General features: G+C 49.6%; 1 protein-coding gene across 2 annotated transcripts in view; it reads right to left on the bottom strand.

Annotated features, from left to right (window-relative positions):
• IGSF21 (immunoglobin superfamily member 21) overlaps positions 1 to 18,697 on the bottom strand; it is a 234,752-nt gene that overhangs the window by 14,350 nt on the left and 201,705 nt on the right. The gene's annotated exons all lie outside the window — the stretch shown is intronic.

The following is an 18,697-nucleotide window of genomic DNA, read 5'->3' as shown; positions in this document are numbered from 1 at the left end:
GAAGGCTTCGAGCAAGTGCAGTGACTTGATCTGAGCTGCATTTCAGAGACTGGAAACACAGAGCGTGAATTTATGTCAGAGAGCTTGGTAGCTTAGACCATGATGAGGGTGGAATGAGAGAAGTGGCTGACTCTGGGAGCCACTCAGAGCCAGGAGTCTTCCCTGTTTCTCTTGTTCTCCCCCAAAGTTGGCTTATTTTGTTTGGTCCCGCCTCCCACCAACTCCCCTCACTGGTCTCCTGACTGGCCCCCTACCAGCTGGTTTGCCAAAGCCAGCTCCGTGGGGTATTGAGAGGTCACATGTGGAGCCATCGGGCACTCCTGGATCCAAATCCCAGCGAGGTCACCCCCACTTCCATGTCCTTGGGTTGGTTACCAAAACAGTGAGCCTCAGTCTCCTAGACTGTTAAATGGGACTAATCCTTGGCAGACATAGTTGAAAGAAGGACCAGCTGCTTAATATGAAAGGGCGTGTCACATGGCAGGAATTTGCTCTTCTTATGATCTCTGCTATTATTTCCCCAACCATCTTGTTGTCAGCAGGACAGGAGCCAGACAGACTCTTAGAACCTTACTTGGGAAAGAAAGTTTGTGGGGTTCTGGCTTCTGTGGCCTTGGGTCATGCACGGTGGGGGATGCAGAGAAAATGAAGAGGAGTGGGCTTTTCCTTCCTGAAAGGGGTTTTCACTCCAGTTAAGGTTAATTAAATTCAACAAACATTTCCTGACACCTACTAGGTGCCGGGCACGGTGCCAGGTGCTCACCGTAGGCACCCAGTGATGAAACGGATGGATACTGCGCGGGGAAGCGCACAGTCTGGCAGGGGCGACAGACGCCTGGCAACTCTATTTTAAGGTCTAGTGAAACCAAGCCAGGTACGGGCCACTCATTCATTCAGGCAGCTGCCGCAAGGGAAGCAGAACAAACAGGAAACGATGGGAACAACAATAGATGGAGGATTGTAATTAAGTGTGAGATGGTAGGAAACAGATGGCAAAGTGGGTAGGATTTCCGAGAGGGGAAACATTCACCAAAACACTTCAATTACCCCCAAGTCACAGATTTTGCGATCTAACGTTTCTAGAACTCGCTGAAAACCTGGATCCTAGAGCAAGAATCCACAGGGGCTAACACTTAGCAGCCAGGAGCTGTTCTAAGCCCTTCACGTGTGTTCATTCATTTCATCCTCACCATTCGTTTTTGAGAAGGGTTTATTTATTCCCATTGTATGGATGGGGAAACTTGAGAGGGGAAGGGACTCGCCTGGGGTCCACAGAGTCCAGATTTGAACCCGAGCACCCTGACTCCAGGTTCAAACTCCGACGTGAGGCTGCATCACCTCCATCTTTGGAGAGAAGAAAGGAGTTCGTACCTATTGGCCCCTGTAGCCCTAAGCACACATTTTAGCCCTCGGGAACACTCATTTAAATCTCAGCTCCCAGTGACACTTTCTTATCCAGATCCCTCTGGAAATGCTTCTTTGGGGTGCTCTAGTAATTAACTCAGTCGCTTCAAAGATCAAGGGACCATGCCGATTAGAGCTTGGCACACTTCTTTGGCACTGCTCACGGTGGTTTATGTGTAGGGTTAAGTATATCCCCCTGAATCTTACAGGCTCACAACTAGGCAGGGGGGCACCTTTAAAATCACTCATTCCTTCTCTCTTCCTTTCATTGAGCAAATAGGAATTAGACACCCAGAATATTCCTTATAGGATGGCTTTGAGGGGTAAGTGAGATGACACAAGATGCCTGCCACATAATAAGTCTGCAACACAGTTCAGCAGTTTTAATGAATATTATTTGCATCGCTATTATAAGGAAGGTAGCATAGGACAGTGGTTAGAGTGTGGGCTCTAAATCACACCACCCGGAGTTTAAAGACCAGCTGTACCACCTGCTGCCTGTGTGACCCCGGGCAAACTATTTAGCTTCTCTGAACCTCAGTTTCCTTATCTGCAAAATGGAGTCATAGGGATCTGTGAGGATTCAATGAAGTAGTACCTGAAAATGTTATGAAAATGGACCCAATATAAGTGGGATGCATTTACCGGCAGTATTATTTACTAACATTCTTTCTTTGAGCCTCCTCGCTACCTTCTAGGAGAATAAGACATTGTCTCTCCCTTTGGGGCATTCACAGTTTAGTGAGGAGCCCAGAAAACGCTCTGAGCCTGCACTGTCCAATATGGTAGCCACTCACCCACATGGCTATGAAACACTTGAAATGTGGCTGTTTTGAGTTCATATGCACTGTAAGTATAAAATACACACTGAATCTGGAGGAGAATTTTTTAAAAGAATGTGAAATATATCACTAGTATTTTTATATTGGTTAGTTACTGAAATAATACATGGGATATAATGGGTTTAATAAATATATTATTCAAATCCATTTCACCTTTTTAAAACTATTTCTTAATGTGGTCCTTAGAAAACTTACTGTAACAAGGGAAAACAAATCTGACTCCACATTGGATCTGTTTCTTCTACTTAAACCTTTGTATTCTGTTGCTTTTGCTACAAGTTAATTACTAAATGGATGTTGCCTACAAGCTTAAATTATACATAATGGTTCATCTCTGGGAACCCTGCCTCCCAGAAAATGAGTGTTAAGCTGAAACACCTTTGTGTAGCTTGCAGGCTACCTCCTGACCAGGCGTACCTGAGAATGACTGCAGGCAGGAAGAAATTAGCACATGCCCTCTAGAGGCTGACTGGAACCAGGAAATACTTGACCTTACTCCCACTCCTTTTAGTACAAAGGGAGCCTGAAGTCTAGCTCAGGCAAGATGGTTCTGTGGGACACTAGTCCACCTTCTTCTTGGTCTGCTGGCTTTCTGAATAAAGTCACTATTCCTTGTCCCAACAACTTGTCCCTTGACTTACTGGCCTGCCATGCAGTGAGCGGTGTGACCTTGGACTCGGTAACATTACAATTAAATATATGACTCGAATTGTATTTCAATAGGAGAGTGCCGGTCTAGACCTTCTGTTTTATAGGTAAGCACACTGAGGGCAGAGAGAGGTAGACCTTCGCCTAGATTCACACCATAAGTCAGTGGCAGTGCCAAGACTGGCACCCAGGCCTTCCAAATCCACACCAGGTTTCTTTGCACAGCATTGGTGTTCCTTCCTGCAACACACACACACACACACAGTCACGCCTGTAGCCATCCCCACTCTGGAGATCTGCACCCAAGCCACGCACACCATCCACACAGACCCTGATTGGAAGCTGTGTTCCTGTCCCTCGTTATATTTCTGCACAGGTGTTAGCAATATGTACAGTTAATCAAGCTCATAAGACAATCACGGATTTCAGTTGTGTGGACAACGGCACAGCAGAGCTGCTGATATCAGTGTGGAAAGCCCAGGCTTCTCACACTCCCCATCAACAGATTCCTCAGTCGTTGTGTCCTAGGAAAATGTCATTCTGCATCTGGCCCCCTGTCTCCCAGCAGAGGGCTCCGAGTGCAGGCAGTCAGGGAGCTGTCTACATCCAGGAGTCCTTGGCTGCGAAGGGAGGCTTCACTCCACACTTCACTACCATCCTCTCCCCCTTCCTCCCTCCTTCCCTTGCCTTGGCTACTCTTTCCCCCACAAACTGCTGCTTCTTAGGCTCGAGGTCTAGATCCTTCCTTCACTCTAAGTCTTCCCCAACCACGTCCCAGTCCCCACCTCCTTTTCCAGTCCTATTTCCACCTCCATCCCCACCTCCATCCTCTTTCCCCACCTCCATCCCCACCCCCTTTTCCAGCCCTTTCCCCATGTCCATTCCCTTCCCCATCCCTATCTCCACTCCATCTCCACCCCCATGCGCAGCTCAGTCCTCCTTTCTGTCCCCATCCCATTCCCTCCTCCAACCCTAACCTCATCTCCCTTCTTATCATCTGCCTCCCTGCTACCGTCGCTGACCAAGGTCAAAGCAAGCAGCCCCCTTAGGTCTCTGTGCCTGGGAGAGATCCCATAGCCCCAGGAGCAGCATCCAGTCAAAGGCAGATGGCCAGTGCAGTCATGGGCATTTAGAGTTCCCGGACAAGAATAATCGCACATTCAAAGTTGGGCTACAGAATGAGCGAGTATAAAGCAGAGCCACCTGGCTGTGATGTGCATGGCATATAATGGCAAAGAACCATCCATAAAGACCCCTGGACCTCCAGTTTCTCCCCTGCGCTTCTGCAACAGTAGCCAGTGGACTCACCAGAAGTGCCTCATTGCCGCGGGCTTTTAGAGTGGGTCTTCAGGTGGGTTCGTGTGAGAGCAGTGCTGTCCTGGGTGGTGGTGGGGTGCATACCATACACCTGAAATAACCCTCCCCAGGAGAAGAGACACTGAGCAGGCATGTTCAGCCTGGGCCAGGGAGAGATAATCGTAGTCGTAGTAGCAGTAAGAACCTAGACATGGGCACAGCTTCAGAATTTACAAACCGCTTGTGGACACATCACGGTACGTGGGTAACCCCAGCCCTGCACAGTAGGAAGAGTCCCCCATTGCTAGAAATTCACCATCACAGTCAAACAGAGGTCACTGCCATAGAGTTTCTCGGAATCCACTGCCCCTAAGTCAAGCCAGTGGACTTCCCACTTTATTTTTCACTTTTCCTGAAGCAGAGAGAATTGCTGCTAAAATTTTGATTTTTGTCCAGCATCTGGGAAGGCAAAGTGGCTTCGCATCTGACACAGCCACACACCACAGCATGCCCTGTTCCAGACCTTCAGGGGAGGCAGGAATCAAGATTATTTTAGGCTCAACGGTTACCCTATCAACACAGTGAGGCGGTGGCTGGGCGACCAGTTTTATGAAATTAACTCAAATATTGCCTGTCTTTCTCTTGAAAGCAGAACTTTGTTTCAGGCATCGTAACTTACTTTGCAGATAATATGATGGCTCCTGGCTCTGTAAGTCATCCTGTGGCCTTTGCAGTTTGGGGACACAAACTTGTTCTTATGTAAGCCCCAGCAGGACCATGTCTAATTGTGTCAATTAGAGTTAAATTCTCTCCCCACCAACAGCCCCCAGGGAACCAGCTCAAACCGAGTCAGGCCAAGGTTCCGGTCCAGGCTTGGCTACAAACATCCCATGGGACCTTGGGCAAATCAATTGACCCACATGGCTATCAGTCTTCCTATCTATAAAATGGGTTCAATAAAACATATCCTGCCAAACTTCCAGCTCCTGGGATTTTGGGAGAAGGAGTAAATGAGAATATGGACATAAACCTTCTACAGGGATGGCACAGTGCTGTGCAAAGAGAAAAGAATTATTTATATGATGTCTTTGATTGCTCACACGTTTCCCTGAGCTGGGAGGGACATAGTGGGGAATTTCTTCTCCCTCCCAGGAGTGGCCACTGTCTGGAGGAAGGGACCATCTCTCTTATTCCTTAGGTACCACTCTAAAATGGTGCTTAGCACACACCTGCTCTGGGCGTCGTTTATCACAGGGCAGTAACCAATTAGATTTGGGGGAGGAGTGGGGGAGGGGAAAGACAAGTTCAAAATTATATTATTTGCAAAAATCCATTCTTTCCTCTCAGCATGCCTGCTCTATTGACTGCCTTCCTTTTCAATCAGCTCCTAGTCATTACACCGTATTAAAAAAAAAGCAAGAAAACGACTCTCTTAATATATAAGCATTCATGAATATAAATACCCCTCCAGGTTCCCTATTTTAATTTCTTTCTTTCTTTTCTTTCCATTTTTTTTTTTTTTTTTGGTCCTCACAACTCAGTATCTTTCCTGTCCTCTCCACCAGTCTTTCTGCTTCTTGAAGATGCTGCTCAAAAGAGCATCTTCTCCAGAAGCCGTCTCTGCTCCATTTGCAGTGAGCTGCCCAAGGTTCCTTCTTCTCCTTGCTCACCTCCTCTGTGCTCTGGACATACTAGTCCTTCTGCTGGTTAACTCTGCTTCATCCTTCAGGACTGGCCTTAGATGTTGCCTCCTCCATGCAGCCTTCCAGGACTTAGCCAGACTGGGTTAAAGCTTATCCTCTGGATTCCTGGAGCCATCCTGTTCTTGTCATACTCATGGGTGCTTGTCATTCTGTCCTGGGCCCATGTCTATTTCTTTCCTAGGCTCCCTGTGTGTGCTCCCTGAGGCCAGAGCTTCGTTCGTCTTTAACCGAACCTCAGAGCCAGTGCAAGCAAGCCTGCCACCCAGGGATTCAATTTCAATTCCTGTTTACTTTCTTCTTTCCTTCACTTCTCCTAATACAGGCAAGCACACAGCCCATTTTGTGGAAGGGCTCCCACGAGACCCTGCAATCCTTTGGGCCTTGCCTCCACCTCTAGCCTTGGCTTGACTCTCCCCCCAACACCATGCTCCAAACATTTTTTGGTCTGTAAACACCCTAAGCTCATTTCAACCCCAGGGCCTTTGCAACAGTGGCTTCCTTTGCCTGAAGTCCTTCACTCAGCTATTTGCATGGTTGGGTCCTGCTTCTTTTTCAAGTCGCAGCTCAAATGTCACCTCCCAGTCTAAGTGAGGTTCCCCTTCTATTCGCTGTCACAGCACTTTGTTATTTCTTAATAGAGCTCATCATAATGTACAGTGATTTCATATTATTGGTTTGAATACTTGTCTTTTTATTCCAAAAACCCCCTTGAGAATGTAAACACCACAAGGACAGGACCTGACACATGAGGATCTGCTCAATAAACTTTTGCCAGATGAATGAGTTGGGAGGAGGGACTTCAGTGTCCTGCCTCGCATCCCTGCCCAACTTGGAAGGGCTGAAATCTCAGGCATCTCTCCCCCAGGAGAAGCCTGAGGAGGCAAGAGCCCATCAGCAGGAGGGGGATTCCAGCAGGAAAAAGAAGGAAAAAGCACAACTCTTTTTGGTTTATGGGAAAATTAAATATTGAACTGAGTAGTAACGGCAGCCAAGGGGGAAAAAAAACTGACAAAAAGCCCCCAAATGGAGCCGCCATCAGTGACAGAAGAGATAAACACAGCGTCTGTACTTATATGAGCTGCTGTGGGGCCCTTTTATGTGGCAGCTGCTCAGCCAAGTCACAACCCCCAACCTTGTAACTGGGTGGGAGCCCATGTGCTGATGCGCCAGCGGGGAGGTGGGAATCTGAGGTCTAGGTCACTGTCAGCGTGGGTGACCAGTGCCCAGACCCTCCCTGCCTCCAGATGGGGGCCTTTCTGAGTGGAGCGGGGTCACAAGGGTACCCAGAGGCTGCAGGCATAATCGGCCCACCCCGCCTTCCACTCCATGGAGAGCTGGCTGGCAGCACCCGTTCACCTGCCTCGCCCCTCCCCTGCCAGCTGTTGTGCTTTCAAAGTGATGGAAGATAAAATTAACAACCCCAACTGGAGGCTCTGGCTGGCTGCTCTGGGGGAGCAGGGAGTGCTGGCGGGGTGCAGCATGGGAGGCGCTGAATCGCTGAGGCTGGGCAGACACTGCTGATGGAGAAATAAAACCCTTCACCTGCATGCGTGCACGCGCGCGCACACACACACACACACACACACACATACACACACACACAAAGGGGTAGCAGGACCTGAATTTGCATTCTAGTGCTATTTTGTACACTGTGACTTTAACCTGGAGGTTCTCAAAGCGTGTTCCCCAGCCCAGCAGTCTTACCTGGGAACTGGTTAGGAAGGTAAATTCTTGAGCCCATTTCCAGACCTTTGGAATCAGGAATCTAGGGGTGGGGGTGAGGAGGGAGTGGGCAGCTGGGATCCAGCCACCTGTGTTTTAAGGAGCCCTCCAGGAGATTCTAATGCAAATTCAGTGTTTGAATTACTGCTTTGATGTTTGTAAGCTTCAGTCTGCTCATCTGTAAATCAGGGACAACAAAACCCACTCCATGGTGGTGTTACGTGAACTAAGAATTCTGCCGGTGGTGGGTGTGCGGTAAACAGTGGTGAAAATTCTTACTGACTGGGAGGCCAAGGCTCGGGGAGTCAGAGAACCTCAGCCAGGGTTCTCCCGGCCTTAGCAGGTAGGGTGTAGGTAGAACTCCCCAGAGGATCTCTGCTTCCATGCCTTGATTGGGTCAAAGGATCTCAGATCCCCAAACTACTCCCCCCCACCCCCGCAACTGAAGCAACTTTCTGCTTGTGCCTTGATTGACTGCTTGGCGATTTTCCCAGTTTTCTGATTGGCCTCCTAGGCCGCCAGTCCCCAGGTGGGCCCTCCCCACATCTGGGGTTTCCTGGCTGGAAGCAGGCCGTTCCGTAACTGCCGTGTGTGCCGGCCTCAGTCCTGCCCCGCCATTGCAGTTTATGTGGCAATAGAGCGAATGTGCTCAGGCCCACGGTAGGTGCCATTTCTGCAGAGATGAAATCTATGGGGTGTGACACGCATCCATTTTAAATAGCAGCAAGGCTGGCTATTTGGGGGATGTTTTCAGTGTACCCAGAGGGATAGATTACACACACGGGCGATTTCAACATGTGCCATATTTGTCTCTTTATGAAAGAAGCCTCTGGAAGCCCGCAGAAGTATGGGGAGGCCCTGGTAAATGGGGAGGCACCTTGGAGCTCTGGCCAGTGGCAGTGACACTCAGCTCAAATTCAACTTCAAGCTCAGACTAGTCTATAACCGGCCCCTCCCCCAGCCCCTGAGAACCATGGGTTGGAGCTCAGAGATTCTGGATGGATCCCATGCCCTGTTCCCCAACCCTGGTCTGAAGACCTCTGTCCCTTCCAGCAGAACTGTGTTCCCCTAGCCCCTCCACCCCCCTGGGGCACCTGGCTCCCTGGTCGCAGGCCTTCTGCTCACAGGCAATGTGTCCCTTAGGCAGTTGCTAGTTTCCTGACTGGTGCCTGTGGGTCTTGTGAGGACTGAGGTACGTGGCTGGGGACACTCCTGACAACCTCCCAGCAGGACAGCGCCCCTCATGCCCCCAGCTCAAAACTCTCCCTTCCAGGGGCAGGTTTCCCCAGGGCTCTGCTGCCAGAGTCTTTCCTGTACTTGCAGCATCTGAGGATTGATGTCCTGAGTCAGAGGGCAGGTAAATCATTCTTGCCGCTTGCTTCTCATAAAGTCATTCCCAGGGGAGGTGAGGGGGGTGGGGAGGAGAAGGGGGCACTTTGAGGGAAGAGGATTGTATATTTTTTTCCATCCTGACATTTTGCTATGGAAATTTTTCAAACCTATCAAAAAGCTCAAACCACCGTACAAAGAATGCTCCGGTACCAGTCACCCAGTGGCGGCGAGAACGTTTGACTCTACTGGCTTTATCACACATCTCTTGGGATGTGCCTTTCAGTAAAGAGTGGGGTGAAGCAGAACCAGACTCATTCTAACGGGATCCAACCCCTGGCCAGGGTGGAGGGGCTTGATTTGGGGGTGCTAGAAAGGTTTCAGAGGTCCAGCCCCCCCGCCCTGGCCTCTCTCCCCAGCCTTCTCTTGGCCCCATAGCCTGAGGCTTTGGCCACCTGTCTCATCCCTGACTCTCTAACCTCATCCCTTACCAGGTCCATTCTGGCCTCAGTTTTGTCATCTGTCAAATGGGCATCACAACAGTCCCTGTCTCCTAGGGCTCATGTTTGTGACGTGCTTTGCAGGATACCTGATACAGGTAAGTCCCTGTACCCACTGGCCATCAGATTTGTCAGCATTAACCTCCATCACTGGCCTGAACACTGTAAAATGGGAATGATCACAATCGCTCTCTCACCGGCTGGCATGAGAATTAAACAAGGGAAAGCTCAGAAAGAACTTGGTACGATGCCTGGCAGAATAAGTACTCAATCGGTGTTAGCTCTCATTATTAAGATTATTTGGTGTGAAGATTATCACTCCGAGGGAGTGAGTGAGGGAATCCTGCCTCCTCATGTACAGTTGGGGAGACTAGGTCCAGGGCTGCACTGCAGGCGGGCAGCAGAGACAGGAGTGCTGACTCCCAGGCCAACTCAACTTGGAACATGGTCCTATTCCATTTCCCCTTCTGTATGTGAGGCAGTGGGATTGCTTCCATCTCCCCGAGAGTGTATGCAGGCAGCAGACACTCTTCTAGGGACTGGCTCATTGCCTCCCACAGCCGCCTGGTCCCTGCTCTGCCGGCTCTTGATACAGCTCTGTTAACACCTGTGCCGTCAGCCTCGTGCCTGCTCCTTAAATCACTGGGCCCGAGGCACTGCAGTTCCCACGGCCACATATCACTTGTAATTCAGGGGCCTGTCCCAGGGTGGGGAAGTTTACCTTCTGCCAGAGACACTACATTCAGCTCCCAGTGGTTAAGGGATAAAGCATCGCCCGGACCTAACACTTGTCACAGGTTTAATGCTGGACCTGCAGGCCCGCTCTGGTGGGGCCCCGAGGCTGGAGCCGAGATGGGTGGGTAGTAGGTGGAGAGAGGCAACCCTGGAGCAAGAGGAGAGCCCTGGTCTGTGAGATACAGAAGGTCCAGTTTGCTGGTGAGAGCCTTGTGAGGAACAGAGCCACCTGCCAGGACAACTCCAGGGAGCAGATGAATCTCTGCAACGTGGCTCAGGAGGGTCCGATGGGCCATTCTGGGAGAGGCTGTAAAGGAGCTCCTCAGTCAGGTGGTCTCGACTTGAAAACAAGCTCTGCCACTCCCTCGCTGTGTGACTTTGGGTGAGTTACTTAACCTCTCTGGGCTTCAGATTCCTCATTCATTAAAATGGGAGTAATAGAAGTACCTACCTTCTAGAGTTGTGAGGATTAAATCAGTTAATATATTTAAAGTGCTTGGAGCAATGTTTGGCTCCCTGTAACTGCAAAAATCACTGCTAATGTAGTATGTCCAGGCTGTCCCATATTAAAACGAATCTCTCTCGATCCTTCTTCCAGAGCAGGCACACGGTAGGGGCTCATAAGTGTTGGCTGAATCAAGGGCTTGTAAGTATGAGGAATGAAGGAGCAAATGATCTGTCTGTTTCCCTTTGAGAGGGGCTGGTGACGTCAGCTCTGAGGCCCTAGGGACAAGATGCAGAGAACAGTGCCTGCTGCTAGACTAAGCCGTCTGCTCCTTCCAGCCACAATCACGGGTCAGAGGGGTTAGGCAGCTTTCCAAATCACATCCTTTGTGCGGATGCGCTTCGAAGGCCTTGTCTCCATCCCCAGCTCAGGGCTTCAGGTCCCCACGGAGGGAGAGCAGCAATCAGAGAATGTTCGGGTTCCTCTCTAGCCTTCCCTTTATGAGCAGACTCAGTTTTCTCTGCTGTAAAATGGGGACGCTGATCTTGCTGACTTTCCAGATGGCTGGAAGGAGCAGCTGACGGTTCAGCCTTAATATTCCAGGTGTCATCACTATTGAGAGGAGATTTGTGTCTGACCAAGGCCCAGATGGCCTCCTATTGTCCTACATTCAGAGAGAAGTGATGTCCTTCCGTCTTCCTGGCAGCCTTGTGTAGTGGGAAAATCAGGGACTCTGGCTCCCAGCAGACCTGAGCTAAAACCCTCAGCCCACTCACTGCTGTGAGATATTGAGCAAGTTCCTTGCCCTCTCTGAGCAGTCTGTACTTTGCTTCTGTCACTGAGGCAACACAGGGCCTGCCGAGGGGAGGGTAGACTGCAGGGAGGACTAGTGGGCTCATGGAATGTGCTGGGTCTGTGGCTGAGCATGCAGTGGGCTGCAGTCAAGGGCACTCCTCCTTTGCAGGGCTGTGTTCAGAGTGGCAGGGATGGAGGATTCTAGAAGCCTATCCAGGAGGTGGTCAGCAGGCTCTGGCCTTTGAGGCTGAAGCTGGGAAGTGACCGTCCTTGATAGATGACCCAGTTAGCTCCAAAGTACTCCTCCGGGCCCCAAACCCATCTGTACGGCTCCTCTCTGAATGGGCTCTCAGCCGGTGACCTCAGCCGGCTGAGGGCCCACGGGCAGGCAGGTGGGCAGAGTGAGCATCCTTCCTCCAGGTCCCTGGCCAGGTCCAGGCACTTAAGATAGCAGTGCTCAGTCCCCGAACAGGCTTTATGTCTGTCTTTTGGAAGACACTGGCCACTCTGGCCTCAGTCCTCTGGGCTGCAGCCCACCTCTGGCAGCCAAGCCCAGCCAGCTGTCTCAGGCTCCCCACTGCCCATCCAGCTCCCCCGTCAGAGGTCCTGAGGACTGCAGCCTTGGCCTTGGCTCTTCACTGCAGTAATTCCAGCAGCCCATTTTCTACCATAATCGTCTGCTGACTGAGATCACGTGGATTCACTGGTACCTTCTCAGGGGAACATCACCATCCAGTGCCAGGTCCTGCCATGTCCTCCACATCTGCTCCCATTCTTCCAGTTGGCCCCCATGTCCTGTGGCTTCTGTCTGGAAATGCCTCACGTGTCCAGCCTCTCCTGCCCAAGCCCTGGGCTGGCCCTTTCTGACTCTCCCCTCCTAACTGCCTGCCCTGCCAACAGACCCAGCCAGCAGGCCAGGCTATGTAAGCACCATCTTATTTACTCCCCACAGCAGCCCTAGGAAGTAGGAATCTTCATTACCCCCAGTTTCCAGATGAGGAAACTGAGGCTTGACAAAGAAAATTCACAGCAAGACTGCAGAGGAGGTGGGACTGGACTCAGGGCTGCTGGTTCCACTCTTTCCTGATCTGTACCAGTGCCTAGGATGGGAGACCAGTGTTGTCACTGCCTAGCTTAGAGTGCTCCCACTGGGCTGACGTCATTTCCTGCAACTCTGAACCTATTTCCTGGCCCCACGGGCATTTCCAGGGTGAAAGTTAGGGCAAAATGCATGAGAAGTAAGAACATCTACCGTCTTCAGGAGTGCTCCCTGTGAGCTTGGGACACAAGCCTTTACATTTCATGCCTCAACAGGAGAGGAGCTACTGTCACCCCATTTAGCAGATAGGAAAACTGAGGCTCAAGGAGATTAACTAGCCTGCCTGTGTAGCATAATGGTTAGGCCTCTGACCACTTCTTCTGGAGCCAGCCTGCCTGGGTTTGAATCTCAGTTCTATCCTTGCTGGACCTGTGCCCTTGGGTAACTTTTTTAACCTCTCCATTTTCATACCTGTAAAACAGGGAAAGTAACTGGAGACCCTACGTTAGAGGGCTGTCCTGACAATTAAAGGCTGTTAACAGATGTCAAGCAGAGCTGTGCCTGGTGCATAATAAATGCCCAATAAACATTTCCAGCTTTTATTACTAGTCGTTGCAGAGCTGGGTTTAAAATTCATGAAAGAATACAAGGCCCATACTCTTTTAACAACCCGTCGACTCTCTAAGGAAGGAAAAGCTGTTTCTAGTCAACCTCCTAAAGAGAGGGGTAGTTCTTCAACTGGGGGCTAGCAGCTCTCTCCTGTTCCCACTTTGGGGGACCCTGGGCATCAGCTGTCACTCACCCGGGGTAGGTGGGAAGCAGGAGGGGGAGGGGAGAGGGTTTGGAGGCGCCCAGATATTTCCTGGGAGGACAAGAACACCCAGGCTTGGTCCTTAGGACCCTGGGGGCTCCTGAGGGGGGAGGTGGAAGTTTGCACCCTCTCCCCCTTGACACCCTGGGACACCCCTGCAGCTCTGGCCGGGACCCAAATCCGCCCACGCCTCTCCCGACAGCAGTCCGTGCTCCCTGCAGCCTGTGACCACTGCAGTCGCCTGGGGCCAGTTCTTGTAATTAGCTCAAGCCCAGTGGGTGGCTCATCTCTCCAGCTCCGAGATGAGGGAATGAGCTGATCATTTCTCACCCAGCAGGCAACCTGGGGTACGGAGAGGGCTGCATCCCAGCTACCCTGCCTCAGGACCCCCAGGGAGCCTCAGGCCAGCCGTCTCCCTTCACTGACTAACGTGCCTCCCCCTCATATACATTGGCTGCTTCTGCGGAGAGACATCCATCCCCCCACAGCCGTCCTGCCACCCAGGCAGGCGTCCTCACCGGGGATTCTACGGCTTTCCCACTGGCACCCTTCAGAGAGGCAAGGCTGTGTTTCTCCTGCTCTGCTCAGGCCTAGGGGAGCAGCAGCAGGCCTTTGAGGGGCGCAGGGTCTGCCCTCGGCACTCAGAGTTCCCCATCCTACTTGGAGCCCTAGACATTTCTCCTGCCCAAGTCAAGAGAGGCCTTCGACACTCCAATTATTGGTCCTGGGGATGTGCCCCTTTTTTAGAGAGAGGCACTGGGCAAGGAGTCCAGAGACTCGACTTCAAGAATCCAGCCTTACTGTTTTCTGCAGTGGCTGCACTTATTTCCAGAAAACTGAAAATAAAACTACCATATGCCCCAGCAATTCCACTCCTGGGTATACATCCGAAAAAACCCAAACCACTAATTTGAAAAGATACGTGCACCCCAATGTTCGGAGCAGCATTACTTACAACTGCCAAGATATAGAAGCAACCTCAGTGTCCATCAACAGATGACTGGATAAAGAAAATGTGGTATATATACACACACACACACTAGGGAATACTACTCAGCCATGAAAAAGAATGAATCTTTGCCATTTGCAGCAAGATGGATGGATTTGGAGGGCATTATGCTAAGTGAAATAAGTCAGACAGAGAAAGCCAAATACTGTATGATATCGCTTATGTGTGGAATCTAAAAAACACAACAAACTAGGGAATATAACAAAAAAGAAGCAGACTCACAGATGGACAAACTAGTGGTTACCAGTGGGAAGAAGGAAGGGGGAGGGGCAAGGTAAGGGTAAGGGGATTAAGAGGTAAACTCTTAGGTGTAAATAAACTACAAGGATGTATTATACAACAGAGGGAACATAGCCAATGTTTTATAATAACTATATGTGGAATATAACCTTTAAGAAAAGAATCTGTTCTTAGAAATCAGAGCTCCAGATCTCTCCAGAAATCCTAGGTTCTGGTGTGGCCTCTTGGAACTTGGCGCAGCCTCCATCACCCCCAACCTCCCCAGCATGCCTGCCGCCCTCACCAGCCCCAGCGTAAGTTTCTTCTAATGGGGAAGCTTGAGGAACTGGCCAAAGGAGGACGTCCTGTGAACCTGTTGCCCAAAGTCACACAGCAAGGAACCACCAGACTCAGACTGGAGACAGACACATAGATCAACAGAATAAAATCAAGTCCAGAAATGAGCCCACACATTTATAGTTAACTGATTCTCAACAAGGATTCCAAGACAATTCCACAGGGAAAGAAGAGTCTGTTTACAAGATGGTGCTGGGACAACAGGATATCCACGTGCAAATGATAAAGGTGGGCTTTCCTTCACACCATGTGCAGAAATTGACTCAAAATAAGGCATAAACCTAAATGTAAGAGTTAAAACTATAAAAACTCTTAGAAGAAACACATAGGAGAAAATTGTGACCGTGGCTTAGGCAAAGCCTCCTTAGATAGGACACCAAAAGCACAAACCACAAAAGGAAAAAATATATAAATTGGACTTCATCAAAATGAAAAGATTTTGTCCTTCAAAGGACACCATCAAGAAAGTCACAAAATGGGGGGAAATACATGCAAAATTTGCACCTGATAAGGCTCTGGTATCTAGAATAAAGAACTCTTACAAATCAATGATAAAAAGACAAATAACCCAGTTGCAAATGAACAAAGGATCTGAAGGTCTTTCTCCAAAGAATATAACTAAATGGCCAATAAACACATGCAGAGATGCTCAACATCATTAGCCAGGAGAGAAATGCCAATCCAAACCACGATGAGATACCACTTCACATCCACCAGGATGGCTATCATTGAAAAGACAGGTAACAACAAACATTGGTGAGAATGTGAAAAAACTGGAACCCTCATATGCTGCTGGTGGAAATGTAGAATGGTGCAGCTGCTTTGGAAAGGTCTAGAAGTTCCTGAAAAGGTTAAACATAGAGTTACCATTTGACCCAGCAATTCCCACTCCTAGTTATATACCCAAGAGAATTGAAACTACACGTTCACCCAAAAACCATGTACGTGAACATTCCTAGCAGCATTATTCATCATAGCCCCAAAGGGAAACAACCAGACGTCCACCAATTGGTGAATGGATAAACCGAATGCTGTACATCACACAATGGAAGACTATTCAGCAATAAAAAGGAAGGAAGTACTGATCCAGGCTCTAGAACAGATGGACCTTGAAAACATTATATTGAGTGAAAGAATGTTATATGGTCTCACTTATGTGCAATATCTGGGCAAATCCATTGAGACAGGAAGTAGCTTAGTGGGAGCCTAAGACTGGAGGGAGGGGGCATGGGTTGGGGAGTAACAGCTAATGGGTACAGGGTTTCTTTGGGGGGTGATGAAAATGTTCTAAAATCGGTTGTACAGCTAAAAGCCGTTGAACAACTCTGGGGAGATGCTAAAAACCATTGACTTGTATACTTTAAATGAGTTATATCTCAATAAAATTAAAAAAAGACACAAAGGAATAAAAGTACCAGAGGCACTGAATACAAATTCAGTAAAATATAGTGGGGGAAAAAAGAGAGAGACAAGCTATGCAAAGTTCATTAATAACTGTTCTCCGGGGTGGGAGCTGTGTGCCCCCGGCTCCAGGTTTGGAAAGCATATAGTGTGTTTTGGTGCCATTGTGGCCTCAAGTTGCATAATTCTACCTTTATCCACCAACCTTACTTGGAAGCCTTTGGAAGAGACACAGGGATCCCGAGACAGACCATTTTATTCATGCTTATCAATACTCTGTGACTTCTAGGAGAGCAGCATGGTTAAGCGCATAGGATGCGTTTCTCCCTGCTCTCCCCCTAGCTGGCTGGGTGGTCAGGGTGAGGGGTGTAGCCTCTCAGCATCTCCATCTGTCAAAAGGGAAGTGGTAGTACCCGCCTTCCAGAGCTCTGGGGACTGCTCAGTAAGTTAATTTATGAAAAGCGTAGCACAGGGCCTGGCCCAGGAGTAAGCACACAATGAACGGTGACTCGCGTGGTCAGGAGCCGAGAGCGTGGGCTTTGGAGTCAGACAGTGAATCTTGCTCTGCTACCTCCTGGCTCAGTTACATGGGTTGAATTGTGTCCCCAGAAAAGCTATGTTGATGTCCCCCAGTACCTGTGAGTGGGACCTTATTTGGAAATAGGGTTTTGGCAGATGTAACCAAGTTAAAATGAGGTCACACTGGATCAGGGTCTTGTGTCCTTACAAGAAGAGGGAAATCAGGACACAGAGACACAGACCCACAGACGGAGAACGCCACGTGAGGATGGAGGCAGAGGTGGGAGGGATGCGCCTACAAGCCAAGGAAAGCCGGAGATGGCTGGCAACCAACAGAAGCTGGAATTCTTCCCTAGAGCTTTTACGTGGAGTCTAGCCCTGCCAACACCTTGATTTTGGACTTGCAGCCTCTAGAATGGTGACAGAATACCTTCCTGTTGCTTTAAGCCACCCACGTTTGTGATCATTGGTTATGGGCCGCCCTGGGGATTGAGCATAGACCCAGGCTTTGCTTCTGCATTGGCACCGTGAGCTGTCTCCCTTGATGGGACATGTCCTCAGCACCTAGAACTGTGCTTGGCACCGGGGAGATGCTGAGTAAGCCGTCGATGAATCAGTTGCATGGAGGCATGAAATCCACACAGTTCGGGCCCCACCTTCTTGGATTGTCACCTTCTCAGAGAGGCCTTGCTGCCCGCTCTGTTTCCAACAGCCCTACGTCCCTCTGCTTTGCTTGACTGCCCTCTGACATAGCACAGGACCCCGCTGTCTCCTTGCTCCTGTCTGTCTCCCTTCCTGCACTGTCCACTCCACGAGGACTTGGAATTTCATCTGTCCAATTGCTGAGGCTGAGTTCCCATGCACACGACAATAAATACTCGGTAAGTAAATGAATGAAGAATGAATGGTGGAAAGGGATAAACTGGGAGTTCGAGATTTGCAGATACACATTGCTGTATATAAAATATACAACAAGCTGCTTCTGTACAGCACAGGGAACTGCACTCAATTATCTTGTAGTAACTTGTGATGAAAAAGAATACGAAGAGGAATATATGTATGTATATGTGTGACTGAAACAGCATGCTGTACACCGGAAATTGACACAACATTGTAAACTGACTATACTTCAATTAAAAAAAAAAGAATGAATGAATGAATGAGATTTAGAATGCCCATCATATAGATGGCCAAGTCACATTCTAATGTATTTTAATTTAAAAAAAAAAAGACATTCTGATACTGTTTTTACCTGAAATGAAGTTCAGTGCTGGATTGTCCACATCACAAGTGGACGCTAACCTGGATTTGGACTCAGGTCGGCTGGACTCCAAGTCCAGTGCTCTGTTCAGAGGTTTTGAGTAGTGAGGGGGCCCTGGGTAGCAGAGGATGGGAGAACCACTCACGGGCACTGGGGCACAGCGATGGAGAAGTGGGGAGACCAGATGGATGTGTTCCTCCCTCCCAAGAATCTTATAGGCACTTCCTACCCCCCGCAAAGGCACAACAGTCCCACTGGCCATCTAAATTTTTGAAAGTCAAGTGCTCCTCCTTAGGGCTCAGTCGCAGCTCCCTCCATTTGTACTCCCCCACCCCACCCTCATGCCTGCTTGACATTTGCGTGACTAACAGCTGTTGTACCAGAGGTTGGGATGTTTCCCTTGGGAGTTCAGAGCTGCTGTTAGGAGCACCAGCTTCGGTCTCAGGCAGAACTGGTGGGACCCCCTCAGCTCTGTAACTCACGTGGGTGAGCCCCTTAAACCCTCAGAGCCTCCGTTTCCTCATCTGTCAAATGGGGATGACAACGCATACCTCAGGAGGCTCTCATGAGGGTCACAGGATTAACTGTGGGTTGAATACTCAGCACACGGTGCTGGGCGCATAGCCCAAGCTGGATGGAACGCAGCCTTGATTGAAAGGTGC

The sequence above is a fragment of the Camelus ferus genome, chromosome 13 (genome assembly GCF_009834535.1).
Source record: "Camelus ferus isolate YT-003-E chromosome 13, BCGSAC_Cfer_1.0, whole genome shotgun sequence".
Taxonomy (NCBI): Eukaryota; Metazoa; Chordata; class Mammalia; order Artiodactyla; family Camelidae; genus Camelus; species Camelus ferus.
The sequence above is the reverse complement of the archived record's forward strand: the minus strand, read 5'-3'. Positions and strand labels throughout refer to the sequence as shown.